Source organism: Pinus tabuliformis, chromosome 6 (assembly GCF_031772625.1).
Source record: "Pinus tabuliformis cultivar Carrire ecotype Pingquan chromosome 6, CPIR1, whole genome shotgun sequence".
NCBI lineage: Eukaryota > Viridiplantae > Streptophyta > Pinopsida > Pinales > Pinaceae > Pinus > Pinus tabuliformis.
In genome coordinates this window covers 385,733,311-385,746,749 of record NC_142292.1, presented here as the reverse complement: position 1 = coordinate 385,746,749, position 13,439 = coordinate 385,733,311, and the positions used below count along the sequence as shown (strand labels likewise).

General features: G+C 36.1%; 1 non-coding gene across 1 annotated transcript; it reads left to right on the top strand.

Moving 5' to 3' along the window:
• The first annotated feature begins 442 nt into the window (after nt 1–442).
• TRNAR-UCU (transfer RNA arginine (anticodon UCU)) lies at nt 443–515 on the top strand. Its single transcript has one exon. It is a non-coding gene; the product is annotated as a tRNA-Arg (tRNA).
• The last annotated feature ends 12,924 nt before the right edge of the window (nt 516–13,439 follow it).

The window sequence follows — 13,439 nt, the reverse complement described above, 5'->3', positions numbered from 1 at the left end:
TTAAATTTATTTACAGATTCAAAAATACAATAAAATATTACAATTTCACCAAAAATTATACAACCACACTCTAATTAAAAAGTTCAAAACATAAAACATTTTAAACTCCACACTATTATTATAACCACATTTAATATTAACTACTTTTTATCATAGTTGAAAGGATGGAAGTTAACCTCAGCTTAATGAAGGTTTAACTACTTAAACCTTCATCGCCTCGTATCCACATCTACTCCATTATTCTAAACACATAAACACAACGCTATTATTTAAAGAAAATTAGTTTTAGCGCAAATAAGAATCTCCTCTCCATACATATGGAGGAATAGCCTATCAGAAATTCTAAGGAATTCAACGTTTACTAAATAATTTAGGTCATATATGGTACTTTGTTTTATATTATATATACTACCAAACGGATAAGGAGTTCCAAAACCATATGGCGCCCGTGGCCTAATGGGTAAGGCGTCTGACTTCTAATCAGGTGATTGTGGGTTCGAGCACCATCGGGCGTGTGAGCTTGTATCAATTTTAATTTAATAGGTTACGTTTACGTTTACCTCATATTCTTCCTTCTAAAATTTACTTATATTTGTGTTCTCTCTTTCAAAATCTTAATTATCTCCCAAAGATCATTCTTCTTTGAATACCTAGTTTTTGTTGAAGCGTATTTTCTTTTATTACCAACTTATCATGAGCTAATTCGTGCTTTAATAGTGTTCAAGTGCTTGACTACTAGCCCAACCTTATAACCCACTTTATATTACCAAGTTCTATAAAATTAGTGTTAAGCACCAATCATATTGGATTGAGCTCGCTACCCGCTCTTTACTTAACCCTACAACCATGCAAAAACACCAAGGAATCTTAATACCTTAGCACCAAGTGCTACACCAAACAAGTCCCTAGAACCAAGTATGGTGCCCAAGTGCTTATCATATCAACATATCGGTGAGTAGGATTTTGACGCATAACCATTTTTATATCTGCCTAATATAATTCCCCATTAACTAACACCACTAGATAGCCTTACATCACTTAACAACACTAGAATATCAACTCTCTCAAGATAATGGCGATCAACGTATATAGGGTAATCAAAATTTAACAAAACTTCAAAAAACCTCCAATATAGCAGTTCTCTAATATATGATATCGGTCTGATCTATGAAACATTACCTATCAAAAAATATTTTGTCAAGAGTTCCTATCAATTGTGCCCAAGTGCTTATCATATCAACATATCGGTGAGTAGGATTTTGACGCATAACCATTTTTATATTTGCCTAACATAATTCCCCATTAACTAACACCACTAGATAGCCTTACATCACTTAACAACACTGGAATATCAACTCTCTCAAAATAATGGCGATCAACGTATATAGGGTAATCGACATTTAACAAAACTTCAAAAAACCTCCAATATAGCAGTTCTCTAATATATGATATCGGTCTGATCAATGAAACATTACCTATCAAAAAATATTTTGTCAAGAGTTCCTATCAGTTAATAGTGGCAGACACCAACATATCATAATTTCACCTGAAATGCAATGCAAAGGAAACAACCATCGAAACTCCAAGGCCAAGGCAACACCCTGCACTAAAATCCCGCTATTGAAAGATCAAGCTCTAGTAGAGTGGTGGAAAATGTCAATAATATATTTGATACAACCCTCTGTCAGTAAACAATACCCCACCAGAACTTGGGAAAAACATGAATTTATGAGTTATGCAGTTTTCTCTAATATACAAGAACTCTCATGTTGGAAACCATTAACAAATAACTTTGCCACTAGGCAGATGGATCTGTGTGAAACCCTAAATTTGGAATTGCGCGATAGATGGTTATCTAATAGGAAAATAAAAGCAAATATTGGACTCCAGAGTCGGAACCTTGACTGGCCCGTCCTTTCACTACACAGTTTTGTTGGGTATGAGAGAATCTCGATGGGCCTCAATCCTTGATGCAGAGTTATTATTCAATAGACAAATACAAACCCAACAATCACACATAACACAATTCTATTACTTATTGGAATTCACATACCAAATTTCTCTTCAACCAAGCAATACAACCAAATTATGTCATTTATTCATTCATTGAAACATAGGATGAATGCCTACAAAATTGTAGTGTTATTGTCCTATCACCCCTTTTGGTCTCCTCGACCTTTTTCCCTCTCATACACTCTCTCTCATCCTACACACTCTCCTTTATCTATTTTAAAACTCACATGTATATACAATATGAACTCACATTGCATGTATATACAATATAATAGTTTTGCTAGGTTCAACCTTTAAATCTCTTAACAAATCTTTTAAAATAATGAATTATGTGTCCATAAAAAATAAATCTCTAATTTATTAAACTAATCCTATATTCATAAAATAGCTTAAATTAAAAAAATCCAATCCCTTTTAATAATTTTATAAAACTTTCTAGAAATCTCATTGACTTTAACGAAATACTCATCCATAATAAAATCAAATTCCTACATAAAAATAATATAAACAATTAATTAAAAAAATCAACCCTTAAACTCCTCCAAATATTTTAACTTCACAACTTAAAAGTTTAAGTCACTTTTACATACTTTTAAGCAATTAATTAAATAAAAAAATGCAACCCTTAAACTCATCCAAATATTTTAACTACAAAACTTAAAAGTTTAAGTCACTTTTGCATACTTTTATTTAGTTGCATTGTAGTGAGTTGTTTAACAAATATATATCTTAGAAATCCTGCCCTATTTATCAATATATATCTTAGAAATCCTGCCCTATTTATCAATCTTCCCCATGCTTTTTAAATTTTATTTGTTTTTCGTTTTGCAATTTGTTACGGAGCCAAGCCTTTTGAACCAAAATATTTTGCTTGTATGAACATTTTAAAAGGACAAGTAGTTTTTTAAATTATATATATATAGTATACTATGTTTTCAAGTTGATAATTTCTCGAGTGTATTTTTTTCTTTGTATTATAATATATAATTAAATTTTACTTTTCATATATTTTTTTCGAGTCAACCATTCTCAAACTATATTTGTGTTTTTTATTTTTATTTAAAATTTAGTTGTATTTTTATGGGTTTTTTATTTAATATTTTGTTTAACATTTTGATTAAATTAAAATAAAATAAAAATAATTCTATAAAAATAAAATAATAATAAACACAAAAATGATTTATGGTATTTATGTGGAATATGCGTAGTCTAACTTATAAATGAAATGATCTTTTCATCGGAATCCGTCAATACAATCTCAAACATTATTGTAATTTTTTGTTATTTAAAATACATTTTTGAATGCTTAAATGCATTCAAAACCCTAAAAACTGTAGGGGCATTGAAATTCTATAAACTAAACAACTTAAACTCAAGTTTTTAAAAATATCTCATGAATTTTAATTGAAGTTAACTAGAAAAATGCTTTGAAAAAACCATTTTGTCTCTAAGTTAGATTATGCATATGGAATATACCTTATTTAAATGAGGAAATTAAACTAGCTCAAATATATCTTAACTCTGGATCTACCAAGCGCAGAGAGGGATCAAATCTCTTTTCACTCTAAAATAGGTTTGCATCTCAAGAGATTTGATCCCTCTTGGTGCTTGGTAGGGCCAAATTTAAAATGGATCTAGGTTGGTTTATTCTTATTATGCCAATAAATATTTTTATTTTGAATTTAGGTTTTCAATAATTAATAATTGTTAACACCTAATCTGAAAGGATTGGGATTATTGTAAATATTGTTAGTTATGCATTTGAGAAAACCAAGAGATCTTGGAATTGGAATCCCAAGAGTCTCTCAACTCATGTATAAATTCATGATATGGCTAATGCAATAAACAAGTTAATTTGTGAAGGTACCCTCCTAACTTGATGCGGTATCAGAGTCCGCTCCCAAAATTAGTTTCTTTGCTCATGTAACTCATATCCACGGCTAGATTCCCTGCTATGTTCTTTGTTCAATGAATGCTTTGTCCCTCTGCATTGACTCTTAAAGCGTTTATTATTCTCTACATTGTGTTGTTGGAGCGATTAATTCCCTGTGCATTTAGTTTTGAATGTTGCCTATCATTGGTTATGAATTTGAAGTGTCGTCTATGCCTGTTGTGAAGTTGTTGCAGCAGTGAAAGTGAGCAATGATGAATGCTATGGTCACTTCTTCACTGTGCATTAAATTTTTGCTACATTGAGGCTAGTTGAAACTCCAGAACGAGACTTTCGTCGAACGATGGTCAAAATTCTTGTTGAATCGTATGGTATGTTGCTTGAAATTTTTTAAGGGCTACATTGAGTTGCATTGAATAGATGCCTTTTATGTGTTGTGTTATTGAACAAGGCCGCATAGCTAGTGTTCCTTGCTGCTTAGTTTAATTTAGCTACTAATTTATTTTGTATTGCTATGATGTAATTAATTTTGGTTAAATGTAATTCATCCAAAAATTGGTCAAAAGTATTGTGGTTGTCATATTGCTTCTTTTACAAGATGTTATATAACAATTTATCATTTTCTTTTAATATGTGATCTATTGAGCCAATTGGTTCAAGAGCGTTAGTGCTTTTCATTGGTGGCACTGGGAAAGATACAATGTGAGCCTTTTCTCTTTTTACAACATTTTGTATGGTGGTGTTCATGTATTTTTGCAAGCTCTATAGCAAGATAGTTCATAATTGCATTATTGTTGACTAGACAGAGATAATAAGAATTCTATTTGTCTGGTTTTTTTTATAAACTTTAATGCCATATTTGTTCATTTTAATCTATTATATGTATATATTTGTATGAAAAATCTCTACGTTTTTCAACAAAACCCATCCATGGATGTGAATGGAAGATTATGCATGGATGAAGAGGAACTTTTAGAACAATAACACTAGGCTATTGATGTTGAATGGTGATAACTAATTTAATTTTATGTCATGAATATTTAAATAACAAAATGATTTCTTTTCTATGGTCATGATGTAAGTTGCAACACTTCTAAAAAACAATACAAATAGTTAAAAATATGTTCTAAAAGTAATATATTTTATTTTATTTGTTTGAATATTTTTTCATTCAAAGTGTAATCTTGATTAAGTATTAAATGTATAAGAGTAAAATAAATAATATAAAATATTATAAGTTTTTTAAAAATAGTTTAAATATTAGTCCAAACAATTTATGAGTTAGTGTAAAAATATTGGGTTTTTGACCAAATCATTGACAAATAAAAGAAAAAGTTACTTGCACTTTGGACACATCACTAAATTTTTTTAAAAACTTCAATTAAGATTTTGACTCACTAAAATGCTTCAAATATGATTTTGAGTAAATATATTTTCTTCTTTCTTGTAAAAACAAAAATATTTTTATATTTAAAATTAAATTTGTAAAGCAAAAATACTTTAATCTATATTCAAAATATTACACATATCGTATTCCTCTACATGATTGGCCAAACAATGCATTTGGCAATAATATCAACAAATGAATAGCCAATTAAATTATAGATAACAATAAATTAAATTATTTCTAAAAATACAAAAAATATTCTCAAAAATATACTTTGTCAAAATAAAAGAAATTTGATGGATTTGACTAATTGATTAATACCCCAGTCAACTTGAAAACGAATGCGTTATCCCTGCCCCGACAGCACAGGATTTGAGTGATTAATTAATACCCCGTCAACTTGAAAACGAATGCGTTGGGACAATAAGTTTGTTGAGTTTTTAAAAGAACCAATTATGTGGTCGCTGAGGCTTCTAAAAGACATATGGTATTAAATTATGAGAGTGCATATGGCATGTAAGAATTGGATGATGTTTTGAAATGTTATGCTCTTGAAAAGTGTGATGAAATGTGATGGAAACGTATGGTATATAATATATTTGGGTGGTATACATGGTATGAAGTTATATAATGCATAAATGCTTTGTCTTCTTTTTTTAAGACCGTAAATGTATTAGCGGAGTTAATGAGTATCACATGTGTATAATACATTATATCGTGGTGTGAGTGGTATACTAAAGGAGGGTAAGTGTTTTTTAGAGTTGTGAGTGGTATGTTAAAGGAGGTGTGAATGGTATGGTATTATATGATAGTATACAAAAAGACACTATTATATGCAAATTAATTAATTGCAGAGATATATCAATTTCATTATAAGTATTTTGGGTCGAGTTAAAATTTTATGATGATGCATTTACTCATTTCTATTGTGGGAGTAGTTTTTTCTAGTAAAGAGAACTATCACGAGTGATCTCATAAGATAAAACACACTCTCTTTTTCAATGAGCTTTGGAAAGGAATTTGTGAAGGAGAAGGAGACAATGCACTTGAAAAACCAAATTCAGATAAGGAGCTTGCAATTTGAGAAAACAATAACAACAAGGCTATGCCTTGATTGCAACATCAATATACGAAGAGGTGAGTCGACATATTTATCCAATTTCAAATGCCTTTAAAGCCTTAAAGAAGTTGAAGGAATTGTATGATTCACACTTTGAACTTGAAGTTGTTCAATTGTTGATAAAGTTGTTCAATCTTGAGTTGAAAAATGATGACCCTCTTTCCTTAGCATTAGAATTATGGTCAATTATGCATGACATGAAAGCCATTGGTGTTGAAATAGATATTCCTATCATAGTTTATGTAAAGGCACTATATCCCACCTATGCACATTATCTTGAGTCATTGCAAGCAAGTGGAAATATTAAGGAGATTACCTTTGACTCCTTTGAGAGAAGTTTGTTGAGAGAGAGAAGGCTTTTGGGAAGAAGAAAACTCCTCAGTCTAATGAAGACGTTGTTTACCTTGCAAAAAAAGAAAAGAATCAGGGACAAGATTCTTCTATAGGAAGAGGTGGTCGAAGAGGAAGAGGAAGGAAGAATTTTAGAGGCAGGAGGGTAGGCATTTCCAAGGAGAAAGGTCTGATCTTCATTGCATAGGATGCAATAGAGATGGACATGATGTATCCACATGTAAGCTGCCTTGGGACAAAATTGAGCAAGAAATAAATGAAGGAAAAGGTAAAACAACTCACAAAGGGAAAGGTAAAGCACATGAATCTGCTCATTACATTGTGGCACATTGCGACATTGGAGTAACTGAAGACGTATTCAATGCTTCAGTTGCTTCATGGAAAAATAATTGTTTTCTTGATTCAGGATAAACTTGCCACATGACTTTCAGAAGATATTTCTTTGAGGAATTCACTAACAATGTTAATGGAGTAGTATACTTTGTAGACAAGTCAAAACTCAAGCCATCTAGGCTTAGCACCATCAAGATCAAACTGCCTGGACTTCCAGACTTTCTTCTACATGATGTTTTATACCTCCCAGAGCTGAGGAGAAACTTGTTGTATTTGGTCCACATCCGCCAACAAGGAAACTCCATTCACATATTTGATGGCAAGACCGATGTCAGAAAAGCATCAAATCACTCACTTGTCATGACAGGGATAGAAGAAGAAAGACTTTTGAAGCTGCAAGGAACCTCTGCTCATGCACATAACTTTTCATACAATTCTCATTATGATGAAGGTACATTTCCATCAATTCTTTTATGGCATGATAGATTTGGACACTTGAACTATGACAACCTCTGTTTGTTGAAGAAAAATGGTGTTACTAGTTTGCCTACTATTCCTATGAAACTTAAGCAATGTGATGCTTGTATCTTGGGAAAGCACAACATACAGTCTTTTCATGATTCTCATTCCATAATACATAGAAAACTTGAACTCATTCATTCTGATTTATGTGGCCCAATGCATGTTCCTTCTACAAATGGTAATAAATATATGATGACATTTATTAATGACTACACCAAAATGTGTTGGGTTTATTTATTGAAGAACAAATTTGAAGCTTTTGAAAGATTCAAGAACTTTCATGCATGGATTGAAAATGATGTACAATCTCATATTGTCTCTATTCGCACTGATAATGGAAAATAATACACTTCAAATGAATTTCAAAACTACCTTCTCTAGCATGAGATAAAACATCAAACAATCGTTTCCTATAATCCCCAACATAATGGAGTAGCTGAAAGAATGAACATGACAATCTTAAATATGGTATGTTCCATGATGTTTTCAAGAATGTTAAATTGATGTATTTCTATGTGTTGTGTATATAAATAATAGGTGTCCATCTAATGCCATAAAAAACAAGACTCCCTATGAAATGTGGTATGGCCACATTCCTTTGGTGAGGCATCTTAGGGTTTTGGTTCCACCTGTTATGCCTTGATACCCAAGGAACATAGAAACAAAATTGGTGGAAGGAATCACAAATGTATCTTATTGGGTTACTCAAATACCTCCAAAGCATGCCATCTCTATGATGAAGTGAATAAGAAGTTTATAATATCTAGAGATGTGATCTTTCTTGAATCATCCAAGATGGATAATGGTGTTGAGCGGAAACTTGATCGCCTGGATAGATTCGAACATGCAAAGTCTTTTCAAGAATCTAATAATGAGAGTCCACATCTTGAAGGGGGGGTTCCCATACTAGATCAATCCGTGGAATCTTCTTCTTAATTACTCTCTCCCCCGCATGAAGCTCCAGCCACTGATGACACTTTGAGTGATGAGATTGATAGAATTGGGAGAATAAATCTTGATTCAGCCCCATCTTAGTCAACTGAGAAGCCTGGGCCATCTCAGAAAGGTCCTCCATAATGGCTGACAAAGACACTTGAAAGTGTTCGCCCTCATGAGGTTGGAAAGGCAAGAACAATAAGCTCAACCCGATAGAGTGGAGGTGATGTAGACGATTCTGATTCACCTGTTGATATCGATGTTTCTTATTATTGTGAGATGAATTTGTCCACATATTTCAAACCAACTTCCTTCAAATAAACTACTTCTCATGATGAATGGAAAGAAGCAATGCAGAAAGAATATGATGCTTTGATAAAGAATGGCACCTGGAAGCTGTTTGATCCTCCATTGGGAACCAAACCAATTGGCTGCAAGTGGGTCTTCAAGAAAAAGTATAAAGCAGATGCCTCACTTGACAAGCACAAAGCCAGGCATGTGGAAAAAGGATTTGCACAGAAGGAAGGGGTCGACTATGAGAAGACTTTTTCCCCCACAACAAAATGGGCTACCATCTGGACACTCTTTTCCTCAGCAGCTCAGAATGGTTGGAAGATCCATCGAATGGATGTAAAAGACACTTTCTTGAATGGAGATCTAAAAGAGAATGTTTTAATGTCACAACCAAAAGGATTTGTTGTGAAGGTTCAAGAACACAAAGTATGCAAGCTTGTAAAATCCTTGTATGACCTCAAGCAAGCATCACGAGCCTGGTATGAGAAGTTAACTGAGCATCTTCTGAAACTCAATTTCAAACATTATGATCTTGATGATGCAACTTTGTTTGTCAAGAAAGTTGGCAAAAGAGTTGTATATCTTGTGGTCTATGTAGATGATCTTCTGGTGACAGGGAACAATGAGAGTTATATTGCATCCATAAAGAAAGAACTGAGGAAAGGTTTCGAAATCATAGATTTGGGCTATGTTCACTACTATCTTGGTATTGAAGTAACTCAATATCTAAAGTTTACATTTCTCTCTAAAAGAAGTACATTGGAGATTTGTTGAATAGGTTTGGCATGGTTGAGTGAAATCTTTTGACTACTCCAATGGAACAGAACTTAAAGTTCACATCCACTGAAGGCAAAGAATTTGAGGATGTAACGAAGTATAGACAACTCGTTGGAAGTATCAACTACCTGACTACTACTAGACCATACATTTTATTTGTTGTTGGAATCCTCTCCAGGTTTATGAAAAATCCTTGTGAGGGTCATTGGTTTGCTACAAAAAGAGTTCTAAAGTACTTGAAGGGAACTCAAGACTTTGGACTCAAGTATACACAGGTGGGTGACTTCAGCTTGATTGGATACTCTAATTCATATTTCGATGGAGATAAAGAAACTGGAGTATCTACTTCAGGTTATGTTATGAGTCTTGGATCAGGAGTTGTCTCTTGGAGGTCACACAAAGAATCAATTCCAACATATTCCACAACTAAGTCAGAATATGTGGCAGTAACTGAAGCAAAGAAGGAAATTATGTGGCTCAAGAAAATTCTGGAGGATTTGCAGGAGAAACAAGTGCATTCAACTCCTCTTTTGATTGATAACACTTCTGCAATAAAGTTGGCCAAGAACCCAAAGTTCCATGATTGAACTAAGCACATAAATACAAAATATCATTTGATTCGACATCATGTTGGGGTCAAGACAGTCCACCTACGACATTGTTCCAAAAATGAGCAAATTGCACACATCTTCACCAAAGCGCTTGAAAAGGAAAAGTTTGAAAGATTTAGAATGATGCTTGGACTCACCAACATTTCTTCAGATTAAGGAGGGGAATGTTGACACCTAATCTGAAAGGATTAGGATTATTGTAAATATTGTGAGTTATGCATTTGAGAAAACCTAGAGACCTTGAAATTAGAATCCCAAGAGTCTCTCCACTCATGTATAAATTCATGATATGACTAATGCAATAAACAAGTTAATTCATGGAGTTACTCTTCTAGCCTGACAATAATCAATGCTTATTATATATATGATCAATAATCAATAATTCAATAATCAATAATCAATGCTTATTAGATATATGATAGGAATTTAACCTCCACCAAAATATTTTAAAATATTCATAACAGTGTACACGAATCAAAGGTTGAGATTTATCTCCATAGTAGTTATGTTATTTTTGTCTTACTAATTAAATTAATTAATTAAAAAAATGTGACATGAACAATTTTCATATTAAGTGAATTATGATTTTTTTAGACATGCGGTATTGATAAGTCACACTATCGGCCCATGACATTGTAACAAATTATGTTACAGATTAAATCCCTCCATAATAATTTGGGTGTAAATCTTCATGGTTAAAAATCATGTTTCATTTTTTTTTTAAATATATATATGCCTAATTTACATATTAATTATTTTATAATTAATGATCAAGTAAAGATTTTGCAATGGCTCTGCAACGGCGATGGCGGAACCCTAGCTCGGGACCTGCAGTCCCCGTTCTGCTGGCGCGCTAGACGACACTGTAACTGACACTTGGGCCCTCCTTGGTATCACAGATGGGGCCACTGCCATAGGGCAGGGCCGACCGTCAGACATTTTTCACTCTCGTTTCGCTCGGGGTTCGCGGCTACGGTTTGGGGTTATCTACTTTCTCCCCTGGGGTTCCCTCCCTCCTCGTTTTCACCTGCGGTCGCCATCCATTCTGTTGCTGCCGACCCGGTATCGAACCATCCTCTGCCGGTTTCCGTTTTCCGCATCCGTCGGTCCCGATCACGAGTTCTTCTATGCTCCCACCGACAGTCAATATGCTCGAAGAGGACTTGTTAGACTATGGGGAGGACCCCATGCCCAACCAAGAAATTTGGGCTCATTCCACCAGACCGTTGATGATCCCGCGTAGCGTGGCTCTTGGGGTAACGGCTGGCACTTCTTCACGGCCTCAGCAACAGCTGCCAACTGGGAAAGACAAGGAATCAGAATATCCCCCTCTGGACGTCGCTCTTGACTGCCCTCCTCTCTCTCCGGCGACTCTTCAGCTTTTGGGTCCAAGCTTCCTCGCTTCGCCATCTCTGGATGCTCCTCTCCATCAACCCATCCGACCTCCCCTCCCTACTCCCCCGACCCCTCCCCCTCCATCTAGCTCCCACTCCCTCTCGGTCTCTTTTATGCCGCTGAATCAGCGTTTGCCCCCCCCTTCTTCCGGCCCGAACCCACTGGGTATTGGTACCTCGGCCCCTCGATCCCCTATACGCTCTGGATGCTTTACTACGCCTACCCCTGCACAGTCGGTTCACTCAGCTCAACAAAGTTCCTCGGACCCATGTCGCAGGTTACTCCGAGAGACACTTGCGGGAAAACGCTCGGAGAAGTTTACAAAAGGAAGATGCCTTAAAGCTAATAATTCTGGTTTTAAGGTAAACTTGGGACCTGAAGCTCCGCTGCCGGACATTATGGATGCTGCGCGAAAGGTTCTTGTTGGCCGTGTTCGTGGACGTAATTACACGGCGGAGAGGCTTAAGTCGTGGGTGGAGGAGATATGGGGACCGCTGCTCAAAGAATTACCGGAGGTGATGGTTCTTTCAAAAGGATGGTTCGCTCTCCATTTCTGCCACCAACAATTCGCCGAATGGATTCTGGGCAAATATTGGCACATTGAGCTTATGCCTGTACTTCTGAAACGCTGGGACCCCTTATTTGATCCTGAACGCGAACAACTTGGAGCTGGCCCTGTCTGGGTGCGCTTACCAGGCTTGCCTTGGCAATTTTGGAGCCCCTATGTATTTAAAAGGATCGGCGACACCCTAGGCACCTACCTGGAGCATGACCGCACATATGAGAAGTCGGGTAAGCGCTCCATGGCTCGAATTTTGGTTCACATGGATACTAGGCCGGGTCTGGAGGAGGTTATCGAAATCTATCATAACCATGTCACCAGGAAGCAGTTACTGGACTATGAAGGAGTACCCTTTCGATGCCACAGATGCCACAAGACTGGACATCTCTATAAGGACTGCCCATTGATTACAGGGGGGGGTAAGGAGAGTTCGCATGGTCCCAGGAATCAACCTTCTGTCAATCCAAAGGTAGATGTCAATGCAATGGAGAATGACCCGAGGCAACAGGATCCGCCAACAAAGGGGCCGGGTGAAGGTGGGAAAAAGAGAACATCCAGGAAATTTGCTGTGCCTTCAACTGAGCCGCCGCGTACCAGATCCAAGACAGCTGAAGCCGCAGCAAAGCCGATGGAGCCGGCATCTTCACATTCAGGTGCTAACTCCTCTCCTTTTTGTCATCCTTCTAATTTGAATGATTTGCAATCCAATATGCACTCTGCATTCAGAACCTCCCTTTCTGAAAGTGTATCCTTACCCTCCATCCATTGTCCCATCGATCCCCCCCTCCCCACTATCTCCACTACCCCCCCTTCCTTTTTCCCGGAGAGTGGAGATCCGGTTTCCCCTACCTCCTTGATGGCATCTGGTGGGCACCATTATCTTTTGAGATCCAGAACTCGGCCTAAAATACTTGGGCTGGGCTCCTCCCCAGGTCGGCATCGTAAACATAAGAGAGGCCGGCCATCCCAAATTTCTTCTGCGAAATTATCTGCGGTGGCAGATGTGGCATCGGGTCGACAGATAACTATTGAGAGGGCACTTAGAGCGAATGAGCCCCAGAACAGGGTGACCCCATGATTTGCCTCTCCTTTAACTGTCGGGGTCTCGCCAGCCCTAAAAAACGTTTGGCTCTCAAGAGACTGATACTTGAATCTAGATGTGATATTATTTTTCTACAAGAAACCCTATGCTCCTCTGAACTAGCAGTCCGATGTCTTCTCTCCTTCCTCCCTGGATGGCTCCTGCA